Raw genomic sequence first — 23,442 nt, 5'->3', positions numbered from 1 at the left:
ATTTGATAACACTGTTATTAATCCTTCTGCTTTTAATTCTCTTGGGTCTTTGTTCATGTTTGTTGCCTTGGAGCAAACCTTGTTCTAAATTGCTACTATGCCCAGCACAACCATACAGAGCCACTCATGATGCACAAAGGCACTCCTGGAGCAAACAACAGCAATCAAAAAAGAGTGCAATCTGCACTCTTCCTGTTCCAAACAACCTCACAAACAAGCAAGCAAACAAGGGGCAGACAAAGAATATAAGAGCTTTTACTGAAGAAACATGAAAGAACCAAAAAAGCACTCCCATAGCAAGACTGCTCCAACTCAGGGGAGGGGAACCCATGACAGTAAATAGATGGTATTATTTTAAACCTTTGGGGATGCAGCCCTTATACTGAAAACTAAACAAGCACAAATGTATATAGAAATGGAATAAAATTTAAATATACAAAGCCTTAAAAATGTATGTTCAGGCTTAAATAGGCAGAAGCCAGGGAAGCAGACTTACCACTGTCACCGCTCTGTTGTTCCCGGGCCCTGTGTCAGTCCCAGAGTTTTCCAGTAACAGACTCTATACCCTCCATTGGGTAGGCAGAGATGAATTAAGGGCACATTGTCCTTTAGATATCAATTTCTGAATTCCCTTGCTTTTGTGAGTTGGTCTGTAGCCCATTCAATTGATCAATGTATCTATGGGTTTGAGTGCTTTTTTGTATGGGGGAGGGAACAGGGAAGGACTATCAGAAGGAAGGTACAATTAAATGTTTAAGAGCAGAAATGTTCTCTCAGGAAAGAGAGGAGACATTTTTCAAGCTGTCAGGACTGGGATATTCCTTCATCTAAGGCTTCCTCAAAGAAGTGTCTCATATGTCAGGACAGTTCAGAGGGTCATACACTCTGAGTACTTTACATATGTCCCTTTTTAAACCCTGTATACAAAGAAAAACACCAAATTTACCAGCTGTGTGAAGGTGCACTCCTTTGCCCTTTCCACGTGTAATGCCTGTTGGCCAAGGAGGGCTAGGGGGTAGTCCAGAGCAGTAGTCAAGTGTATGCAGGTGGTTGGGTAGCCAGAAGGTCAATTGTATCAGAGGCAGTCCAGGGCAGTGATCAGAATTCTCACCTGGGTCAGTAGTCAGAAGATCAAATACATGGTGCTGGGTCAGCGGGTTAGGAAGGTGAGGTCAGGTGAGGTGGGGAGGCAGGGTTGGGAAAGGCAACAACCAATAGGCAATGGTCTATTGCTCAGACAGCTTCCTCTTCCTATTGGGGTCTTTGTATAGGCCAGGTAACCAGTGAGAATGCTGCCTGTCCATCCAATCAGGGGCTTGGAGCCTGGTTGCTGCGGGTTTGTAGCATTTATTACTAAGATTGTTGGTCAGTGGCAGCAGTTCAGTGCACCGGCATGGTGCAGTAGGTAAGGATGGCACCTAGGGAGCCGGTAGAATTCATTCAATATTGGGGTCAAGAATGGTGATACTGGGTCAGATCAAAGGTCCATCCAGCCCAGTATCCTGTCTGCCAACAGTGGCCAATGCCAGGTGCCCCAGAGGGAGTGAACCTAACAGGTAATGATCAAGTGATCTCTCTCCTGCCATCCATCTCCACCCTCTGACAAACAGAGGCTAGGGACACCATTCCTTACTCATCCTGGATAATAGCCATTAATGGACTAAACCTCCATGAATTTATCTAGTTCTCTTTTAAACCCTGTTATAGTCCTAAGCCTTCACAACCTCCTCAGGCAAGGAGTTCCACAGGTTGACTATGCACTGTGTAAAGAACTTCCTTTCATTTGTTTTAAACCTGCTGCCCATTAATTTCATTTTGTGGCCCCTAGTTCTGATATTATGGGAACAAGTAAATAACGTTTCTTTATTCACCTTCTCCACACCACTCATGATTTTATATACCTCTATCATATCCCCCCTTAGTCTCCTCTTTTCCAAGCTGAAAAGTCCTAGCCTCTTTAAACTCTCCTCATATGGGACCCATTCCAAACCCCTAATCATTTTAGTTGCCCTTCTCTGAACCTTTTCTAATGCCAGTATATCTTTTTTGAGATGAGGAGACTACATCTGTACGCAGTATTCAAGATGTGGGCTTACCAGGGATTTATATAAGGGCAATAAGATATTCTCCGTCTTATTCTCTACCCCTTTTTTAATGATTCCTAACATCCTGTTTGCTTTTTTGACTGCCGCTGCACACTGCTTGGCATCTTCAGAGAACTATCCACGATGACTCCAAGATCTCTTCCCTGATCAGTTGTAGCTAAATTAGCCCCCATCGTATTGTATGTATAGTTGGAGTATTTTTTCCAATGTGCATTACTTTACATTTATTCACATTAAATTTCATTTGCCATTTTGTTGCCCAATCACTTAGTTTTGTGAGATCTTTTTGAAGTTCTTCACAGTCTGCTTTGGTCTTAACTATCTTGAGCAGTTTAGTATCGTCTGCAAACTTTGCCACCTCACTGTTTACCCCTTTCTCCAGATCATTTATGAATAAGTTGAATAGGATTGGTCCTAGGTCTGACCCTTGGGGAACACCACTAGTTACTCCTCTCCATTCTGAAAATTTACCATTTATTCATACCCTTCTAACCAGTTCTCAGTCCATGAAAGGATCTTCCCTCTTATCCCACGACAACTTAATTTACGTAAGAGCCTTTGGTGAGGGACCTTGTCAAAGGCTTTCTGGAAATCTAAGTACACTATGTTCACTGGCTCCCCCTTGTCCACATGTTTGTTGACCCCTTCAAAGAACACTAATAGATTAGTAAGACATGATTTCCCTTTACAGAAACCATGTTGACTTTTGCCCAACAATTTATGTTCTTCTATGTGTCTGACAATTTTATTCTTTACTATTGTTTCCACTAATTTGCCCGGTACTGACGTTAGACTTACTGGTCTGTAATTGCCGGGATCACCTCTAGAGCCCTTTTTAAATATTGACGTTACATTAGCTATCTTCCAGTCATTGGGTACAGAAGCCGATTTAAAGGACAGGTTACAAACTGTAGTTAATAGTTCCACAATTTCACATTTGAGTTCTTTCAGAACTCATGGGTGAATGCCATCTGGTCCCTGTGACTTGTTATTGTTCAGTTTATCAATTAATTCCAAAACCTCCTCTAATGACATTTCAATCTGTGACAATTCCTCAGATTTGTCACCTACAAAGGACGGCTCAGGTTTGGGAATCTCCCTAACATCCTCAGCCGTGAAGACTGAAGCAAAGAATTCATTTAGTTTCTCCGCAATGACTTTATCGTAAGTGTCCTTTTTTATCTCGATCGTCCAGGGGGCTCACTGGTTGTTTAGCAGGCTTCCTGCTTCTGATGTACTTTAAAAACATTTTGTTATTACCATTTGAGTTTTTGGCTAGCTGTTCTTCAAACTCCTTTTTTGCTTTTCTTATTACATTTTTACACTTAATTTGGCATTGTTTATGCTCCTTTCTATTTACCTCACTAGGATTTGACATCACTGCTCCATTGGGGTGACTGAGGACCAGGTTTGTCTGGATGGGTTTTATGGAAGGCTCTTGGGAACGTGTGTATAATGATCTGGTTCACAGGACCACTCTTCTGGCCTGTTCTCTTCCCAGTCAATGAGTTACCATATCTTCCCTCTTTGTATCTGGGAGTCTAGGATCTTGTGGACAAGGTATTCACCTTGGCATTGGCCTGGTGGAAGGAGAGGTTGTTTTTGTTTGGGAAAGGAATTGTCAGAGAAGGGTTTAGGAGGGAGACACAGAATACAGGGTACACTTTAAGATAGCAGGGAAGTTGAGTTCAAAGGTTACAGGATTGATTTGCCTACAGATCTGGTAGGGTCCTAGGTACTGGTGGTCGAAGTTTACATAAGGGTTTGCCTGTCTTCAGGTCTTTGGTGGGTAGCCATACCTTTTGTTCTACTGCAGATGTAGGGCCCTTCTGCTGGTGATGATCAGCCTGATGTTTGTATGCAGTGTTGGCTACATCTAGGTTTTGTTTCAACTCTTCCTGTGTTTGATGGATTTGAAGAACCAGAAAATGTGGGTATTGTGAGCAGTGCATGGTGAAAACAGGAGTGGCAACCATAATTTGCAAAAAAAACAAAAACAAAAAAAAAACCAGGCTCAGTTTGGTTGAGGCATGGTCTTCATTGTTGTATGTGAATTCCATGTATGGAATCAGTGAAGCCCAGTCATTTTGGAGTTGGCTTTTGAAGCATCACAGGTATTGTTCCAACACTTGATTCACTCTTTCTGATTGGCCATTGGTTTGTGGGTGGTAGGCAGTTGATGCACGGAGACAACAGCTCTAAGAAGAAGAACACCTCCTGTCAAAACTGAGAAATAAACTGGGAACCCCAGTTTGAGGTAATATGGTCCAGGAGGTGGTGGAGGCAGAACACACATGTGATGAGGAGATGAGCAGTATCGTTGGTGGTGGGAAGATGTGCACAGAGAATGAAGTGTGCCATCTTTGTCAGTTGATGCACTACTATCAATATGGTATGGTATCCCTCAGATTCTGTTAGTTCAATAATGAAGTCCATTGTAATTTAGCCCAAGGCCTCGAGGGGGTCTCAGTGGGTATTCACATCTCAAAGGTTTTTGTTTGGGGAACTTTGGTGTGACCACAGGTGTTGCAAGATCTGACATAGGCCTGAAAGCCAGACCACAGTTTTGGCCACCAGAATGACCAGTGTGTCATGGGAGTGGTCTTTGCCTTGCCCGGCACAGGGGATGTCATGGCAAATGCATAGGGCCTCCAAACAGAGGTGTCCCTGAGGGATTTAGATGTGCCCATGAATGAGCAGGAGTCCATCCTTTTGTGTGAGCTTACCCTGGGGTTCAGTGTTGGAAGTTTGGAGTGTCTGGATGAAGGGGTCACTTGGTAGGGCAGAACGTATGGTCATGAACAAATCAGATAGTGATGATCCTCCGAGGAAATGATGTGGTTTCAGGATGCAGGAGGCTCTTCTTCAGATCCCTTAGGATCATCGGCATACTCCCCTTTGTGGGACACAGCATCCGGCTTACTGTTGCAGGAGCCAGGGTGGTAGGCGATAGTAAAATCAAACCTAGAAAAAAAAAAAAGAGCTCTGCATAGCTGTTGTTGGGTTAGGACTTTAGCAGAATGCAGGTGTTCTAGATTTTTGTGATCAGTGAACACCTGAACTGGGTGTCTGGCTCCTTCTAGATCATGCCTCCAGTTTTCAAAAACCACTTTGATGGCAATCAGCTCCTTCCCCGAAATTTCACAATTATGCTTGCAGGAGTGAACTGCAAGAATAGTATGCACCAGGATGAACTTCTGGGTCAAGGCCCTGTTTCTGGGACAGCACCACCCCAATGGTGACATTGGAAGCTTTGGTTTCCAGGATGAACAGCTGATTTAGGTCAGGATGTATGAGGATGGGCGCAGAGGTGAATGCCACCTTCGGATGATCAGAGACTTCTGGGGCTTCTGGCATCCAAGAAAACTTGGTGGGTTTTTGCATCAGAGAGGTCATAGGGGCCAGGATTCAGGAGTGGTTCCATATAAAGTAGTGCCATAGAAATTCACAAACCCAATAAAGTGCTGAATTTCTTGAATGCTTCACTGGGTTGCCCAGTCGTGAACCACTTCCACCTTCCAGGGATCCTTGCAGACTTTCTTGGCGGACAGAATGTAGCCTAAGAATTCCATGGTGGGTTGAACGAAGATGCATTTCTGCAGCTTAGCATAGAGCCCCTATTGATGGCATCTTTATAGGACTTTGCACACATGCTGGTTGTGCATAACTTGGTCTTCAGAGTAAATTAGAATGTCACATAAATAGGCGACCACATACTGGTCAAGCATATCTCGTAAAACATCATTAATTAGATGCTGAAAGGTAGAAGGTGCATTAATAAGTCCAAAAGCATCACCAGATTTTTGAATTGGCCATACAAAGTGTGAAAAGTGGTTTTCCATTAATCCCTGACCGGACTCTGACTAGGGTGTATGCCCCGCTAAGGTCTAACTTGGTGAATACTCAGGCTGTTCTTACCCAATCCAGAGCTCTGGGATCAGGGGTAGCAGGTATCAATTCCACACTGTGATTTTATTTAGGCACATTAGTCAACCCAGAGTCTAAGGAAGCTGTCTTTCTTTTTCACAAAGAGGACAGGGGCCCCTGTCAGGGATGTGGAAGTCTGGATAAAGCCTTTCTCCAGATTCTTGTGGATGCAGTGCTTAAGGGTGGCTAAATCAGGTTCTGAGATGGAATGTATTTAGCTAAACAGAATCTTGGCTCCAGGCTGTAAATTGATCAGGCTGTCATATTCCCAGTGAGGGGGTAGTATGTCTGCATTTGTTTTTTGAATACATCTTAAAACTCTTGGTATTTTGCAGGAACTGTGACAGCTGACCCTAGTAGCATGGAAGCCTTCCCTGTTGCCCAAGCATCTCTCCCTGTTTCTGAAGCCTGGACAAAGCATCTGACCTGAGGTTCTTGAGGGTTGAGCTTGGAAGACAGGAGGCAGTTGTCCTGGCAAAACTCAGAATTAAATGTCATGGTGTGCTGATGCCAGGAGATATGTGGATCATATTTCACCAACCAGGGGATTCTGAGTAACAAAGAGAGGTGCAGGGATTGGAAAAGGCTGAATCAGAGGAGCTTATGGTGCTCCCCAACCTTCACCTCCAAAATTGTAGTTTTCTCACTAACAGCCCCAGAGGAAGCGATCCATCGATTGTCTCAATTAAATCAGGGGCAGAGTTCAGCTGTACGGGTAAGCCAAGTACTGGAGCCAGGGTAGCCCTTGGGGAGCAGGGGGAGGATGGGGAGAGAAGTACCTGTCCAGAATCCCAGAGCCGGAGTTGTAACTGGAGTTGTAGTTGTGAGGACATTTTCAGTGTATCAGGCCAGGTGCCCAGAATAGGTTGCTAGAGGGGGCTTGGTGGAGTTTTCCCAATGTTGCTGAGACTCAGCCCCCTTACTGAGGCTGGGCATGGTTGTTTCGCATAACCCCGGGGTTCAAGGACATAGGAGGACCAGACATACACCATGTGGCTAGTGCCACCACAGTGGAAACACAAAGTTCTCTCGCCATCAATGTTCCCATTCAGAAGGGTCCAGTTAGGTCTGTGTTATGTCCACTTGCATAAGGTAAGGAGGTCTTTGCAGGGGTTGTGACAGTGCCTGGACATGAGGTGGAATCTCTTTCCTGATGGTTCCTAACATTCTGTTTGCTTTTCTGACCGCCACTGCATATTGAGTAGATATTTTCAGAGAACTAGCCACAAGGACTCAAAAAATCTCTTTGTTGAGTGGTAACAGCTAATTTAGACTCCATCTGTCATGGGGTTGATACACCCCGCCATGGGGAGTCAGGCTGAGAAAGATGAAAAACAGGGGTTACGGCTCAAGTGGCAAGAGTTCCCTGGACTGTCTCTTGCCCCTAGGGCAAGACAACTGCCAGTGTGGCAGTGTGGCCCAGTGGCTAGAGTCTATACGGCTGCTCTTGTGTTCAAGGCGGCATGGCCCAGTGTCCAGGGTCTAGGCATTCAAGGCATGCTCCTCGGGGTGGTGACCACACCCAATGTGGGTATGGTGTGGGGTAGGGAGACCCAGGCCCACCCTACTTCACCGGGTCTTGACCCAGGGCCCTGAGGAATTGATTCTGCTGCGTTCAGGCTCGGTCGCTCCCTGCCACAATTCTATTCCCTATGTTGTTTCCTACCCTCACTTCCAGCATCAGTAGTTTCCCGGTGCGAACAAATTCTTCTCTGTCATCCATGGTGGTCGATAGAGTTTCTGCAGGGACCTCAGCGTGGTTGGCCTCTGTAGGCTGGAGCTCTTGGAGCTTCCTGGCAGGAACCTGCAACACATGTCCGCTCTCCTCCTCAGTCAGACCAGATTGCGCTGAGCTGCTCCTTTTTATACCTTGTCTCCAGGCTGAGCATGCCCAGGAAGGGTGAGGGGGTTTGGCCTCTTCAGTCCACAGAGTGTGGTTAACCCTAACTGGGCCAGTGTGAGGTTGATACACCACGTCACACCATCATTTTGTATGTCTGGTTGTGATTATGTTTTCCAATGTGCATTACTTTGCACATATCACCACTGATTTTCATTTGCCATTATCTTGCTCAATCACCCAGTTTTATAAGAGCCCTTTGTAACTCTTCACAGTCAGCTTTAGACTTAACTATTTTGAGTAGTTTTGACAGCCTGCAAACTTCACCACCTTGCTGTTTACCCCTCCTTCCAGATCATTTAGGAATATGTGAAACACCATAGGTCCCAGTACAGATCTTTGGGGACCCAGCTATTTACCTCTCTCCACTGTGAAGACTGAGCATTTATGCCTACCCTTTGTTTCCTATCTTTTAACCAGTTACTGATCAATGAGAGAACATTCCCTCTTATCCCATGACTGCCTACTTTGCTTAAAAGCCTTTTGGAGAGGGACCTTGTCAAAGGTTTTATGAAAATCCAAGAATACTGTATCCCTTGGATCACCTTTGTCCAAAGGTTTGTTGACCCCCCTCAAAGAATTCAAATAGATTGGTGAGGGATGATTTCCCTTTACAAAAGCTGTGTTGACTCTTCCCCAACTTAGCATATTCATCTATGTGCCTGATAATTCTGTACTTTATTCTAGTTTCAATCAATTTGCCTGGTACTGAAATTAGGATTACTGGCCCGTAATTGCCAGGGCCTCCTGTGGTGCCTTTTTAAAAACAAATCTGCATTACAGTTATTTACATTTAGGATTTTCAGATATTTGATTTTTTGACAAAGATTGTAATATTCTATGGAAAGCAGACACTTTTCAAAAAATTTCATTGAGTCAAAATCCCAATTTTACATCAAAAATCAATTATGATAAAAAAATTTCAACTAGTCCTCCAATGCCTGCCTGTTTTTAATGCTATTCTGACCCTTCCTCTGTGCTTCTTTTCTAAATGGTCACTGATCTTAGGCTGTGAACTCCCATTAAAAACAAGAAGAATGTATGAACAAATAAAATATACTGTATACCAACAACATTTTAAGGTATTTTAAATAACAACCCTGTATTTCCGTCCCAGAGGCGACTCGTGGTGGGGACGGGCATGCAGAGTTAAGTGCCTCCCTAGATTTCTGCCAGATTTTATATTTTTATTTCTTTTTTCTCAGGGAGTGGGTTCAGAATTATGCCCGTCACCCACTATCAACAGTTACTTGTTGCCTCTGTTCTCTCCCTCCTGGCCTTCTCCCTCACACCTGCTGTAACACACAAGCAGCGCTTAGGAAAGGCTCATTGTGGGCTAGAGGCTGCACAGTTTAAATATTTAACTGAACAATAAGCTCTCAAAAGTGGTGATAATTAACATGGTACTTGTAATAGTTTCAAAGAAACAAAGATAATGAAGGAAATTAAGCACAGCCTATATGGACTAGATGGCTCTACAATGGACAGTTCAGTGTCCGTTCAAACTAGCAGCATGAGGGCGATGCCTTGCTTGGTTGCTTATCCAGCTCTGAGACGATGTTGTCCATTACGCACAGGCTGGTTCTCCAGGTTCCTGAGCCTATAAAGACCTCTCTCTTGTACAGGCATGAGGCAGAGAGGATGGTGTGAAGTCCAAGGCAAGAGTGTTAAACTTTCAAAAGACGATGCAGGACGTGTGGATCTGACAGATTTTGAGAGCTCGTACTCGCTCTCTTTCCACATGCACCTTCCTCCTTCCCTTCTATTGCTTGGTACATTCATCTTGCTTCAAGTTAGATCATAAACTCTTCAGGGCAGAGACTTGGTCACTTTCTAAGGGTATGTCTACACTACGGGATTAATCCGAATTTACAGAATTCGAATTTTGGAAACAGATTGTATAAAGTCGAATGTATGCGGCCACACTAAGCACATTAATTCGGCGGTGTGCGTCTATGTACCGGGGCTAGCGTTGATTTCCGGAGCATTGCACTGTGGGTAGTTACCCATAGCTATCCCATAGTTCCCGCAGTCTCCCCCGCCCATTGGAATTCTGGGTTGAGATCCCAGTGCCTGATGGGGCAAAAAACATTGTCGCAGGTTGTTCTGGGTACAGCCTCACCCCTCCCGCCATGAAAGCAACGGCAGACAACCATTTCGCGCCTTTTTTCCTGGGTGAACACAGCAGACGCCATACCACGGCAAGCATGGAGCCCGCTCAGCTCAAGACAGCAGTCATGAACATTGTAAACACCTTGCGCATTATCGTGCAGTTTATGCTGAACCAGGACCAGAAAAATGAGGCAAGGAGGAGGCGGCGACGGCAGCGCGGCGACGAGAGTGATGAGGACATGGACATGGACATGGACACAGACTTCTCTCAAACCGCGGGTCCCGGCGCTTTGGAGATCATGTTGTTGATGGGGCAGGTTCTATCCGTGGAACACCGATTCTGGGCCCGGGAAACAAGCACAGACTGGTGGGACCGCATAGTGTTGCAGGTGTGGGACGATTCCCAGTGGCTGCGAAACTTTCGCATGCGTAAGGACACTTTCATGGAACTTTGTGACTTGCTTTCCCCTGCCCTGAAGCACCAGAATACCAGGATGAGAGCAGCCCTCACACTTGAGAAGCGAGTGGTGATAGCCCTGTGGAAGCTTGCAACACCAGACAGCTACCGGTCAGTCGGGAATCAATTTGGAGTGGGCAAATCTACTGTGGGGGCTGCTGTCATGCAAGTAGCCAAAGCAATCATTGAGCTGCTGCTACAAAAGGTAGTGACTCTGGGAAATGTGCAGGCCATTGTGGATGGCTTTGCTGCAATGGGATTCTCTAACTGTGGTGGGGCGATAGATGGAACCCATATACCTATCTTGGCACCGGAGCACCAGGGTACCCAGTATGTAAACCACAAGGGGTACTTTTCAATGGTGCTGCAAGCACTGGCGGATCACAGGGGACGTTTCACCAACATCAACGTGGGCTGGCCAGGAAGGGTTCATGATGCTCGCGTCTTCAGGAACACTACTCTGTTTAAACGGCTGCAGCAAGGGACTTACTTCCCGGACCAGAAAATAACCGTTGGGGATGTTGAAATGCCTATAGTTATCCTTGGGGACCCAGCCTACCCCTTAATGCTATGGCTCATGAAGCCATACACAGGCAGCCTGGACAGGAGTCAGGAGCTGTTCAGCTACAGGCTGAGCAAGTGCAGAATGGTGGTGGAATGTGCATTTGGCCGTTTAAAAGGTCGCTGGCGCACTTTACTGACTTGCTCAGACCTCAGCCAAACCAATATCCCCATTGTTATTGCTGCTTGCTGTGTGCTCCACAATCTCTGTGAGAGTAAGGGGGAGACCTTTATGGTGGGGTGGGAGGCTGAGGCAAATCGCCTGGCTGCTGATTACGCGCAGCCAGACACCAGGCGATTAGAAGAGCACACCAGTAAGCGCGGCGCATCAGAGAAGCTTTGAAAACCAGTTTCATGACTGGCCAGGCTACCGTGTGAAAGTTCTGTTTGTTTCTCCTTGGTGAAAACCCGCCCCCTTTATTGACTCATTCTCTGTAGGCAACCCACCCTCCCCCTTCGATCACAGCTTGCTTTCAAAGGAAATAAAGTCACTATAATTTAAAAATAATGTATTCTTTATTAATTGATTATAAAAAGAGGGAGAGAACTGAGAAGGTAGCCCGGGTGGGGTTTGGGAGGAGGATCGGAGGGAAGGAAAAGGCCACTAAAAAAAGGTTAAAATAATGATAGCCTTTTGCTTGGGCTGTCCACTGGGGTGGAATGGGAGGGTGCACGGAGCCTCCCCCCCGCGTTCTTACATGTCTGGGTGAGGAGGCTATGGAACATGGGGAGGGGGGGTTATACAGGGGCTGTAGCAGCACTCTGTGATCCTGCTGCCATTCCTGAAGCTCCACCAGACGCCGGAGCATGTCTGTTTGCTCACGCAGCAGCCCCAGCGTTGCATCCTGCCTCCTCTGATCTTCCTGCCGCCACCTCTCATCTTGAGCATCTCTCCTCTCCTCACGTTGGTCTCTCATGTCCTCACGTTGGTCCCTCATGTCCTCATGTTGGTCCCTCCTGTCCTCACGTTCACTGGCATCTTTCCTATACTTTGAAACTGTGTCCTTCCACTCATTCAGATGAGCTCTTTCATTGCGGGTGGATTCCATGATTTCCGCTAACATCTCGTCTCGCGTCCTCTTTTTCCGATGCCTTATCTGAGATAGCCTTCGGGACAGAGGAGGGAGGCTTGAAAAATTTGCAGCTGCTGGAGGGAGGGAAAAAAGGAGAGAATTGTGTGTGATGATCGTAGGTTAAAGAATTCAAAATGCATTCTTCATGCTCCATCATCAAATTATAGTGACACTGTCAACTTGTTTTTTGTGAGAAGAAGCTATAAGTATGGATTCAAGGAAAGATCCTGAATCTCTGGATTGTTTGGACTCTTACAGGGAAGCAGACACAAAGCAGAGATCCCCAGAGACAATCTGGGTACCCTGAAAAGACTTTTGGGAACCTGGCAGTTTATTACATCACTGCCGCCGTTTAGAATTACAAACTGTGACTCACTTGTGCATATATTTTACCTGCTTTAACCTCTCAATAACTCTCATTTCCTTTTTCTTAGCTAATAAACCTTTAGTTAGTTTACTATAGAACTGGCTGCCAGCATTGTCTCTGGTGTGAGATCTGGAGTACCAATTGATCTGGGGTAAGTGACTGGTCTCTTGGGACTGGGAGCACCCTGATGTAGTGTGATTTTTGGTTTAAGTGACCTTTTATCACAAAGTTCAGTTTGTCTGGGTAACAAGATAGGCTGGAGAGTCTGAGGGAACTGTATGTGACTCCATGGTAAGACTGGTAAAGTGATCCAGGAGTTCACATTTGTCACTGGCTTGGTGAAATCTTATTATAGAACTCACCACCAGTTTGCAGTGTCTGCCCTGTTTCTGACAGTCTGCCCTGAGGTAGGCACTCACAGTCGTGAGTCACTCCAGACAGCACGACACATGGCATAGATGCTTTTTGCTGAGAGTTCTTGGATGCATTAATGGGATTTCTGGGCATGAATTTGCCTGTTTTCATTAACAAGTCAGAACAGACCACCAAGTTTTGACTACTGCAATCTTAAAATGTCAAATTTATTTACACCTCTGAAAGATCTGAAACTCAAGCAGGGCTAGAGTCCTTTGCTGTAGCTTAAAAATAAATATACACCTGCCAAGCTATATCGCTAAGATATATGACTGTGCAACTTCTAAAATGAAATTATCTAAACACCAAACACAATTCCCATTGTAAACTGAATTTCAGCATAGAGTGATGGTTGAGGTAAAGCTATATGGCTGTTTTGCTTTTGCTCTTAAAACATCCAGGAAAATGTTAATTCCACTGTCTGAATTGTGAAGCTGAATTCAGGCACTGAGATAGATTTAAACTGTAGGAGTCATTTGCACCTGGAGGAGGCACTAAAGCGCCATTCACTAGAAAGTTCATAGGCTTCCTATCCAAAACATTTATGATCACCAAAGCTTGAGAGAGCAAAACAGGGGAACCTCATTTAGATGCCAGTCTGGTTTGAGTTTATTTCTTTAAATGTCAAGGAACTTTTTTGTTGTATTTACCAACAAAGGCCTCTGGGCATTTCTTATCATCTCAGTCTCCTTCTAGGAACAGGATTTGTACAAATTAAACTGCTAGTTTCTGCATTTAAGCATTAAAGCAGAAGAAAGTACTTACTCCATGCTGTTCTCAGTTTGCCCTTGTGGGTTTCCCTGACTACCCGAGAAATGTTTCTGTTCCATCCTCTCCCCTTTGCATTAGTAATGTAAACACAGAATATGTTCCACCACTTCTCCAACAGAGTGAAGTGATACAGTGCAAATGTCATTTCTTTCAATAATCACTTGCTGTTTCTTTTCTAGTGTTTATGCCTAGAGTGCTTTTGGTATATCTTTAAGTAGCAAAAGATTATTTTTTCTTAGTACTAACTTGTAAGTGAATTTCTATTCCAGACAATACACTTTGTATAATTATTCTGTTTGGAAAAATTAATTCCAAAGATTAATGTTGAATCTAGTTGATATACATTGTTGCTTTTCTGATAAGATGGGCAATAATTGCTACAGAAAAGTATAACTGTAGCTTGAACAGCTGCATACATACTGCACTATGACTAATAACTCTTTATGGTAACCTTGGAGCTGATGGAGAACAGATTTTTAAAGATATTTAGGCACCTGATGCTATAGATAGGCACCTAGTGGTATTTTCAAAAGCACATAGGCACCTAATTCCTATTGGTTTCAGTGGGAGCTAGGCACCTAAGCATTTTGAAAATCCCAATAGGCACCTATGGGTACATCAACAGTGCACTGTAAATCCAGATCTGTGGGACCCGGGCTTGTGGAATCAGTGGTCCCAGCCCATGCGTGAGCATCCACACTGCACTGTAAACCCAGGCTTACAATTGCTGCACCCAGGTCTCTCAGCCATTCAGGGATTTCCTTACACACACACCCTGAACTCCCCTAACGTTCCTCACCCCAATGGTCAACTAGTTCCTATGTTGCACTTTTAGTCATTTTTCAATCCCCCCCTATACATTTGAACACCCCCCTCTAATTTCAATTCTTAGGCAAAATACTGAGCCTAACACGCTCATACTGTACTCCGCAGATCTTCTGACTTGGATTCTGGCTTGAGCTGCATCCACACTGCAAAATGACAGGGCTTGGACCCGATTCTCAGTAGGACTTGAGCTCTTACTCACCCCTCTAGCAGGGTCCTAGGACCCAGGTCTTGAGTGCTTGCAGACTCCAGTCAGACTGATTTGTGTGTAGAGTGAAGAGGGACGTGGGCTCAATCCTAAATCAAAACTCAAGCTTAGTGCATAGTATAGACATTCCCAGTCTTCACATGCTTAAATCCCTTTAAAAATCTGGCACTTTTGCATTAAAAAAAACCAGCATTAATTGCTAGGCATCAATGACTGAGCGGCTGGCATTCTGACACTGCTACTTATTATTCCCGACATATTTGCTTCACTCTTACCATGGCCCCTGGTTTGTCTGTTTTGTTCATCTGCTGTCTCTTGTGATATACCAGTATTGTAAACCTGCTGGGGGCTGGACTGTCTTTTTGTTACATGTATAAGCAAAGCCTATCACAATGGGGCTTGATTTGAGTTGGGTTCCTTTGGGCACTACCACAAGCTCACACGGTGGCAGGAAAAAAACCTGGAAAAACGTGAAGCCCAAGGACTAAAACACCAAGAGGCAAATAAAAAGAATTCCAAATTTATTTAAAAACATACAGTTTCGGGGGTGGGAGCAGAGTAATAATTTTTAAATGTGTGGGGTTGGACATACTGATATAAATAGCAAAGGGCAGCATCAGCTAGATGAGTATCTGGCCTCACAGCTCTCACGAAGTCACATTGTCAGGGTGCTGGTGAATTTGGAAACAGCACTTTTATAGAAATGGGCGTGACTTCCTGAGATCTATGGGCTTGTGGGATAGGAACCCACTGCTCACAGTGTGGAGGGGAACTGTAGTAGGATGGTCTGCCCCTTCAAGGGCTGTGGACCAGCCAGCCCTAGTCAGTTATTAAACCCAGGAGGAAAAGGGTCAGGTGATCCCTATGAAGGTTTGAGAGAGCTCGGTTGGAAGGAGCTGTAGGAGGGAGATGGGCTCCAGCAGTAGGTCATCAAGCAGGGGGATTGAAGGGAAAGGCATGTCTACACTGCAGTCAAATGTGTGATTGCAGCTCATGTCGGCATACCCTACCTAGTTTTACTCTAACTAGCACAGATAAAAATAGCAGTGAAGATGCGGTGGCAAGGGATTCAGCGCAGGATGTACAAGCCCGGCCGAGACCCTGGGTATATACTCGCATTGCTAGCCCACGCTGAAAGCTCTACCACTGCATCTTCACTGTTATTTTCAGTCGTGCTAGCTAGACTAACGTGAGCAGGCATATGCCTACCGAACCTGCAATCACACTACTGATTGCAGCATAGACAACCTGAGAGAGGCAACAGGAAAAGGCTCTGGGAGCTGTTTTGGTTGATGTTATTGTAACATAAGAACAGCCATACTGGGTCAGCCCAATGGTCCATCTAGCCCAGGATCTGACAGTGGCCAGTGCCAGATACTTCAGAGAGAATAAACAGAACAGCATTTGGTATTCCTGTTGTGCCGTCAAGTGCACGACAGCATTGCTGGGTTTACAGTGCAGTGTGGATGCTCAAGCATGGGCTTGGAACAGACCATGTTTGTTTTCAACCTGCTGACTATTAATTTCATCAGGTGACCTTAGGTCTTGTGAAGGGCTGTTGTGCCTAAGTTTTAGGGGGATAGGTGGGTTGTGATTCATTTTTTTAATTGATTTTCATAAAGAAACAGACAATGAAAAGTACCAAGAGGGTGAATGACTTACAGCGCATATATCTTTCCAAAGATCACATGCTTCACAGGACCTCCAATAGAATTATGCAATTAAGCAATTTTACAACTTGTCAAAGCTGCAGTATCAGACAATAACAAAACCAGACAATACTACATTGACATAATATGTTAAGTGGGGTAACAGTAACAAGAGAGGAGAAGACATGCATGAGGAGGGAAGGAGGTGAGCGGGGAGCTGGGGACAGACAAAGCGGAGGGCTGGGTGGAATGGAGATTAGCATTCTTTACGCCATCTCACCAGTTTTGTCCAAATGTGTCTAGAAACAGGGTTCAAATTTCTTCGCATTCATATGATTGCTCGCTATGGTGATACGCCATTCTTTCTTTGGCTGCTGACGCAGGTCAGCGCCAAATATCACTGTTTTATTCTGAGCATAAGCAACTGTGCCCTGAAGGAAGGATCTGAAAAGATTCTGGACATGGCACTAGTCATTCCTGGGCTGGGGCAGACAGGCCAGCAGCCTTACAGGTACAGTAACGCCTCATTTAAAGTCATCCCGGTTAATGTTGTTACGTTGCTGATCAATTAGGGAACATGCTCGTTTAAAGTTGTGCAATGCTCCCTTATAACGTTGTTTGGCAGCTGCCTGCTTTGTCCACTGCTTGCAGGAAGAGCAGCCCGTTGCAGCTAGCTGGTGGGGGCTTGGAACCAGGGTGGACTGGTAGCCCCCCATCAGTTCCCCGCTTCCCTAAGTTCCCTGTGCAGCAGCCACCCAGCAGGCTATCAATTGCTGGCAGTTCAGCTGTCCCTCCCCACACTGCTGTGTGCTGCTCCTGCCCTCTGCCTTGGAGCTGCTCCCGGGAGCCTCCTGCTTGCTGTGTGTGTGTGTGTGGAGAAATGGGGGGCTAATGTCAGGGTATCCCCCTCCCCCCTACTCCTGCCCCCCGCTTACCCCTTCTCCATATAGAGCAGGGTGGGGACAGGACAGCGCTCAGGACGGAGGGAGCTTGCTGGCTGCAGCTGCTGTCTCAGCCTCCTGATCTTTTTAAAGGCAGTGTACTTAGAGTGGGGTCAGCATACTTAAAGGGGCAATGCGCATCTCTCACACACACACTCGATGTGTGTCTCTGTCTCTCTCTGCCTTGCTGTCTCCCCTCCCTCCATTCGTGCTGCCTTGTAGAGTCTGAGACTACATTAACAATGTGTTAACCCTTGAGGGCTCAGCCGAATGCTAGTTCATCATTTAGCAGTAAGGCATTCCCTGGGAAATAGCCCACCCTCTTCCACCCTTTGACTTCACCACCTCAACCAAGCTTCACAATCATCATTGCTGTGTACAGTATTAAATTTTTTGTTTAAAACTTATACTCTCTCTCTCTCTATATATATATATATAAAAATATAGTTTTTTGTCTGGTGAAAAAAATGTCCCTGGAACCTACCCCGCCCTCCCCATTTACATTAATTCTTATGGGGAAATTGGATTCGCTTAACATCATTTTGCTTAAAGTCGCATTTTTCAGGAACATAACTACAATGTTAAGCGAGGAGTTACTGTATCCTCTCCCCATACTAACCAATCTGGGGAAAACACTGGAAGGTTAGAGAGTTTTCTTCTCCTTCCTAAGTCTCTTGTTGAATTTTCTGTGGAAGGGAGGCAAATCTTGTGCATGGGTGTGCATGGGTGCATGAATAATCAGGATGTGTGGAGGAGATGATGGAACACTATGCCCAGCTTAAGATAGTGCTCTAAGAACTCTAAATCCTTTCCCAATTTTTAAATGCCTAATCTCAAGTGTTATGGGCATCTAGTAGGGTCAGGCCTTAATCATGCAGTGCTGTTGTGAACTTGATGGCACAACAGGAATACCAAATGCTGTAACCTCCCAGTCAACCATGATATTGACCTTCACATTGCAGGGCAAGGCTCTTAAAGGGGAGAAATGATGCAACATATCAGAGCACTGGAAACTCCAGCTCATGGGTAAATGATATGTTAGGCGTAAGGTTTATTAAAATGTATTTTATTTATTAACCTAGTATCATACAGAATAGAGAATATCTGTCTAGCCACTCCCGTTGTGCTTGGTACAACTTAATATATAAAAATGCACTCCACTATAAACAAACATATGCAGTTCCAGCCCCTGTAACTCCCAACCAGAAGGAAACCCCTTCATCATCAGTTATCCACGCTCACAATTTGCCTCTCAACCACCCCCTTCAAACAGTTGGGGGAAAAGATGAGCGTTACAATATGCCCAGATGTTGGTTTCTTATTGTTTCATATGTCTGCACTTTGTAATTCAGTAACAGCTGTAATATAAAATGGATATAGCACTGGTAATCCTAAACAATTCCCAAATTATATACATACCGTGCCACTACAATGCAACTACCTCTGGGGCACATAAAGCAGATGGAATTGCTGTTTTTAAGGTCTTATACAAAAGATCCCCTATTGTAAACAACAGGAAATGCTTCCTCCCCTCCGACCCCCTTGGAAGGATGAAAAGCAAAGTTTCTCTTCCTGTGACTTGAACTGATTGCATGTGTGAGTCTAGAGGGTTCAAACTTAAGATGTCGGCCACTTACCCCATTCCTTTTAAAAGAAAACTAATGTACGGTGGGCATGAGTTACCACAAGTGCTAAAGGAACATTATGGTTGTACTATCATCATGAGGGATGTATGAATTATCTATAATGTTAATACAACATTAAGGTTGTATTGCTAAGCATTGAAAAGTTAGGAAATATGGACACTGAAGTTGAATGTACAATCATGCATGTGTCCATAAAGAGTAACATGGAAAGTATCTACAGAAAGCCTCGACTTGTCAAGACTCATAATCGTTGTGAGATGTATATACAGGTAATATTTACCTGGACTTGGAGTAGAAATTAATCATCAGGAGGTGATGTGCCCCAGTGATGTGCCATTCAAGCAAGAGGGAGCTGTCATTCCTCACTAATCAGCTGTGGAGGTAATGCAAGGCTCAGTTGACTAGCTTTGCTCTCTTCCCAAACTATCAATGGGAAGTCATCAGAGACACCACCAAACAATTGAAACCTCTTGGGCTATGTCTATATTGCAAAAAAACACCCACAGCAGTGAGTCCTAGAGCCTGGGTCAACTGATTCAGGCTCAGGACGCATGCTACGGGAATTAAAATAGCACTGTAGACATTTCCACTCAGTCTGGCGCTTCAGCTTTGAAACATAGGGTGGGGGAGTGGGTCTCAGAGCCCGAGCTCCAGACCAAGCAGGAACATCTACACAGCTATTTTTAGTGCTATAGCATGAGCCCCGAAGCTGAAGCCCAGGTCTTCAGGCCAGGCCTCTGAGACTTGGCTGCCATAATTTTTATTTTGCAGTGTAGGCATATCCTTGGAGGTGAGAAAGGAGGTGAGAAAGCAGATAGAGCTTTGCCCTGGCTGTGAATAGAATCAAAAGGCTGTTTTCACACAGCAAAAGGAGAAGCACTCTGGATCCATTCACTGAGGAACCCCCCCAAGAGTAAGGGGGCTTTCAAGAATGTTTGGGGCCTGGTTTTAGTGAAACCAACCAGCTCGGCAAAAGACTGAACTTTTGGGGGGAAGTCTACCTTATTGTATAGGAATGATAACTATTGATACACATAGACTCAGATTAGCATTTAATGATTTTGTTGTGTGTTGTAACCCATTGTTTCCATCATTCTCTTTCATTTCTAGTTAAATCTTTATGCTTTCTTAAATAAACCTGCTTTTGTTTTATTATAAGTGCTCACAAGTGCTGTGCAGTTTACAGGAGGAATGGCTTAAGGTAAAACTGGTAAATTGGGGTACACTGCACCTTTGGGAACTGAGAATTTGGAATTTCTTTTAGTAGCCAATGTCAGGAGCTGGATAACACAGACAAAGGCTTCAAGGGGAGAGTGGTCAAAGGGCTAGCTGCCACCCTGCTGCCTCTCGCTGGAGGCAGGGAGTAACAAAAAGTGACTCACACTCCTGGACACCCTGAGAACCATCACAATAATTAAAGACTGTGACAGTGATTCACCTATCACCTACCCCAATGTATATCTGACGTAACAATTGACTTAAGTGACGCTATGGGTTCAGGTGAGAGGAGAATCAGGTCCTCTATTTTAATTTGTATGTACACGTAGACAGATTGTATTTTCCTTGATAACTTTTACATTACTTGCTGTTTGTGGGATTAATCTATAACTTTAACATTGTTTTAACATAGTGCTTTTGCATTTAATGTCCTAGCCTTTTTTTTAAAACCTCCAGTTCTATAAACCTTACCAGTCAGCAAAGAGTGCTTCTCAGTGTCACTTGTAATCTGCACACGTGTACTTAACAAGCACCAACAGAGCTTCATGTATATCACAATTACGTATGTGCAGATTTTGCCATGCAATCTACCCCCGCTGCAGATCTGTACTCCAGAATTGAAGCTTTTCTTTTGTTTAAAATTATGTTTCTAGCCCACGTAGTTATGACGATAACCTTGAGAACATGAGCCAATCTTAAACAGAGGCAGCACTGTCTTTCTTGTAACTTCACCCTGGAGAACATGCCAGTTGATTGGGACATCATGTGACTGGCAGTATGACAATAACACAAGACATCCATGTGAAATTAGAGAATCATTCCAGTGGTGTTTTGCTTCTAACATGGTTCATTCAGATTTACAAGAAAGTTTTGTGCATAATTTAAAAGAATGGATTCCTGTTTCATTGGAGAGCCACATGCCAGAACCAAATGAAATGTGACCATGGTTGAAATCTAAAATAAGCCTCATGTTTCAGATTTTCCTTGGCTTATTAACATGGCTTACTTTAAAAATAAAAGTTTTATTCATAGTTTACTAAATCCAATTATTAGTTTTATGGCAGAGACAGTCTGATCTTGTGGTTGAGAGCTCTGTCCTGCAAAGACTTACTCACCCGAATAATTTGATATATGTGAGTAATTCCATTGATTTCAGTGAAACTATTTGCAGGCATAAAGTTACTCATGTGCCAAGTCTTTGCAGAATCAGTCCTTCCAGCAAGACTCAAAGGGAATTTGGGTTTGATTTGGAAAATGGTGAAAATTTCAACAAAAATGGAAAAAAGCCACCACATTTTTGTCAAAATTTCAGCAGAAAATGTTTACTTGTGGCCAATGAAAGAAGACCACACAGTCTAAAATGGTCCGTTTTGGGCTGAAACCCCAGACATTTTGGAGTTTTCATTTTTCTGACAAAAAGATCATTTTTTTTAAGGGCAACAGACTCTTGCCAGGAAAATGTTTAGTTTTGTCAAAATTCCAATTTTATGTTGAAATGAAAATTTTTTGATCAGACCTAGTCCTATTCCTGGCTTTGCCTGAATCCTGGGCGTGACATCTATCTTCTCCATGTCTCACTTTCCTTATCTGTAACATGGGGTAAATATATTACCTACCTCAAAGTAATGTTAAAAGAGTATTTCACTAGTATATTTAAAGTACTTTGATATCTTCTGATGGAAGACCCTATAGAGGTGCAAAGTATTATTTGCATTAACTCTTAACTAATCCTTCTATTTTCTGACTAGACCTTCACCCCTGATTCTTTAAAAAAAATAAATGTGATAATTTGTGTTTCCTGTTGTGCTGGAAATGCCATTAATCATTAGGCGGCATCAAGCCCATGACTGAATGAGGTTGGCATAGAGCTCTTAGTCCCTCAAGATTGTTAAAATGTTTCTCTTTTTTCCTCACCCTGTTGTTCTGTAATCATAACAGCTAAAGGCGATGACATTTACAGGGTTATAATTTTTTTTATATACAATCAACACACTGGTGTTTATTTGTTCCTGAGTACAGGATCACTGGCTGTTTTTAGCACATTATACCTGACCAAGCCATAGCTTGTTCTTCTATGCAAATCTTGGTCCTGTATGCAAAACAAGCCCAAAGCCTGAAGTCCTTACTCAGTCAATGGGACTTGTGTGAGAGTAGGGAATAAGGTTTCCAAAAGTATCTAGTGATTTTGGGTGCCTCAGTTACTGGGTGCCCAACTTGAGACACTTTTAAAGGGGCCTGATTTTCAGAGAACAGATGCTCAGCACTTTCTGAAAATTGAATGTCTCAGAAGGGACACACAAACATTGGGGAACTAGTCGCTTTTGAAAAATCCTACTCAAGGACTTTAGGTTTGACCCTACGATAATGACGCTGAGTGTAACACAGTTCACATATTGTACCTTCAGTGACCATGCCTCTTCTTGATCCTCATCCTGGTAGGTGCCTATGCTCTAACAGCACCTTCCCTTTAGATGTTTTCCATCATGCCTTCAGCTGGTGGGCAACCAAGCTTTTGCTGGGATGATCCCTGTGGCATGGAACTTGGACATTCACCTTCAACCCATCACTCCCGACATATAAAAATATATTGAAAATACTTCTTTTTCAGAGGTATTTCCTAGTTTAGACCCCAGTCTTGCTACTGGCTGTGGGTGGGTGGAGCCCATATGGAAGCAATGAGTCACAGAGACAGTGTCTTAATCACCGTCAGCCCCCGTAGAAGATTCTCCTTCACCCTTTTAAAAAATGATGCCGCTTTCTTTGGCTTTTTAGCATTTGATTTTTACAGTTGTCTGTTTTGTACTGTACTAATGATCAGTTATAGTTTTAATTGTGTCCAATCTGGGACACTGTGTGTGTGTCTTTGCTTTTTAAAAATAAAAAACATGGCATTGAATTTCTTTTATTTTAATACTGGGTTCCAGTATTAACCCAGTATCTGTTCTGGGTTAATATGGGGCATCTGTTCCAATGGTGCCCCAAAGCCCAGCTGCTGGCTCCCTTCCAATGGTTGATTTTCACTAAAGGTCTGATCCTAAAATTTAATAATCACTTCTGATTCTTACTGAAGTTAATGGGAGTTGATAATGCTCCGCACATCTCAGGAGGCAGTTAGTGCTTCACCCTACCTATGCCTTTACTTCCTTACTGCTGCTGCAAAATGATTCCTGAGTTTCTATTGCCTAGATAGGATTTATCTCGGATCGTCTGTGAGGCTAACTGTAATGAAATGCTAAATTGTATTATACGGTTCAGCCACGAGGTGGCA

General features: G+C 44.1%; 1 protein-coding gene across 3 annotated transcripts in view; it reads left to right on the top strand.

The window, feature by feature from the left end:
• LOC113406245 (small muscular protein-like) overlaps positions 1 to 23,442 on the top strand; it is a 59,935-nt gene that overhangs the window by 25,050 nt on the left and 11,443 nt on the right. The window contains exon 5 of one of the 3 annotated variants that reach the window (XM_026649858.2): positions 6,368 to 6,488. The exons of the other annotated variants lie outside the window; for them this stretch is intronic. The gene's annotated coding sequence lies outside the window, so the exon portion shown is untranslated. Of the gene's footprint in view, positions 1 to 6,367; positions 6,489 to 23,442 lie in introns of those variants that run through there. 3 annotated transcript variants of the gene reach the window in all.

Source organism: Terrapene carolina, unplaced genomic scaffold (assembly GCF_002925995.2).
Source record: "Terrapene carolina triunguis isolate 2854851 unplaced genomic scaffold, T_m_triunguis-2.0 Scaffold23, whole genome shotgun sequence".
NCBI lineage: Eukaryota > Metazoa > Chordata > Testudines > Emydidae > Terrapene > Terrapene triunguis.
This window is presented reverse-complemented; position numbering and strand designations above follow the sequence as displayed.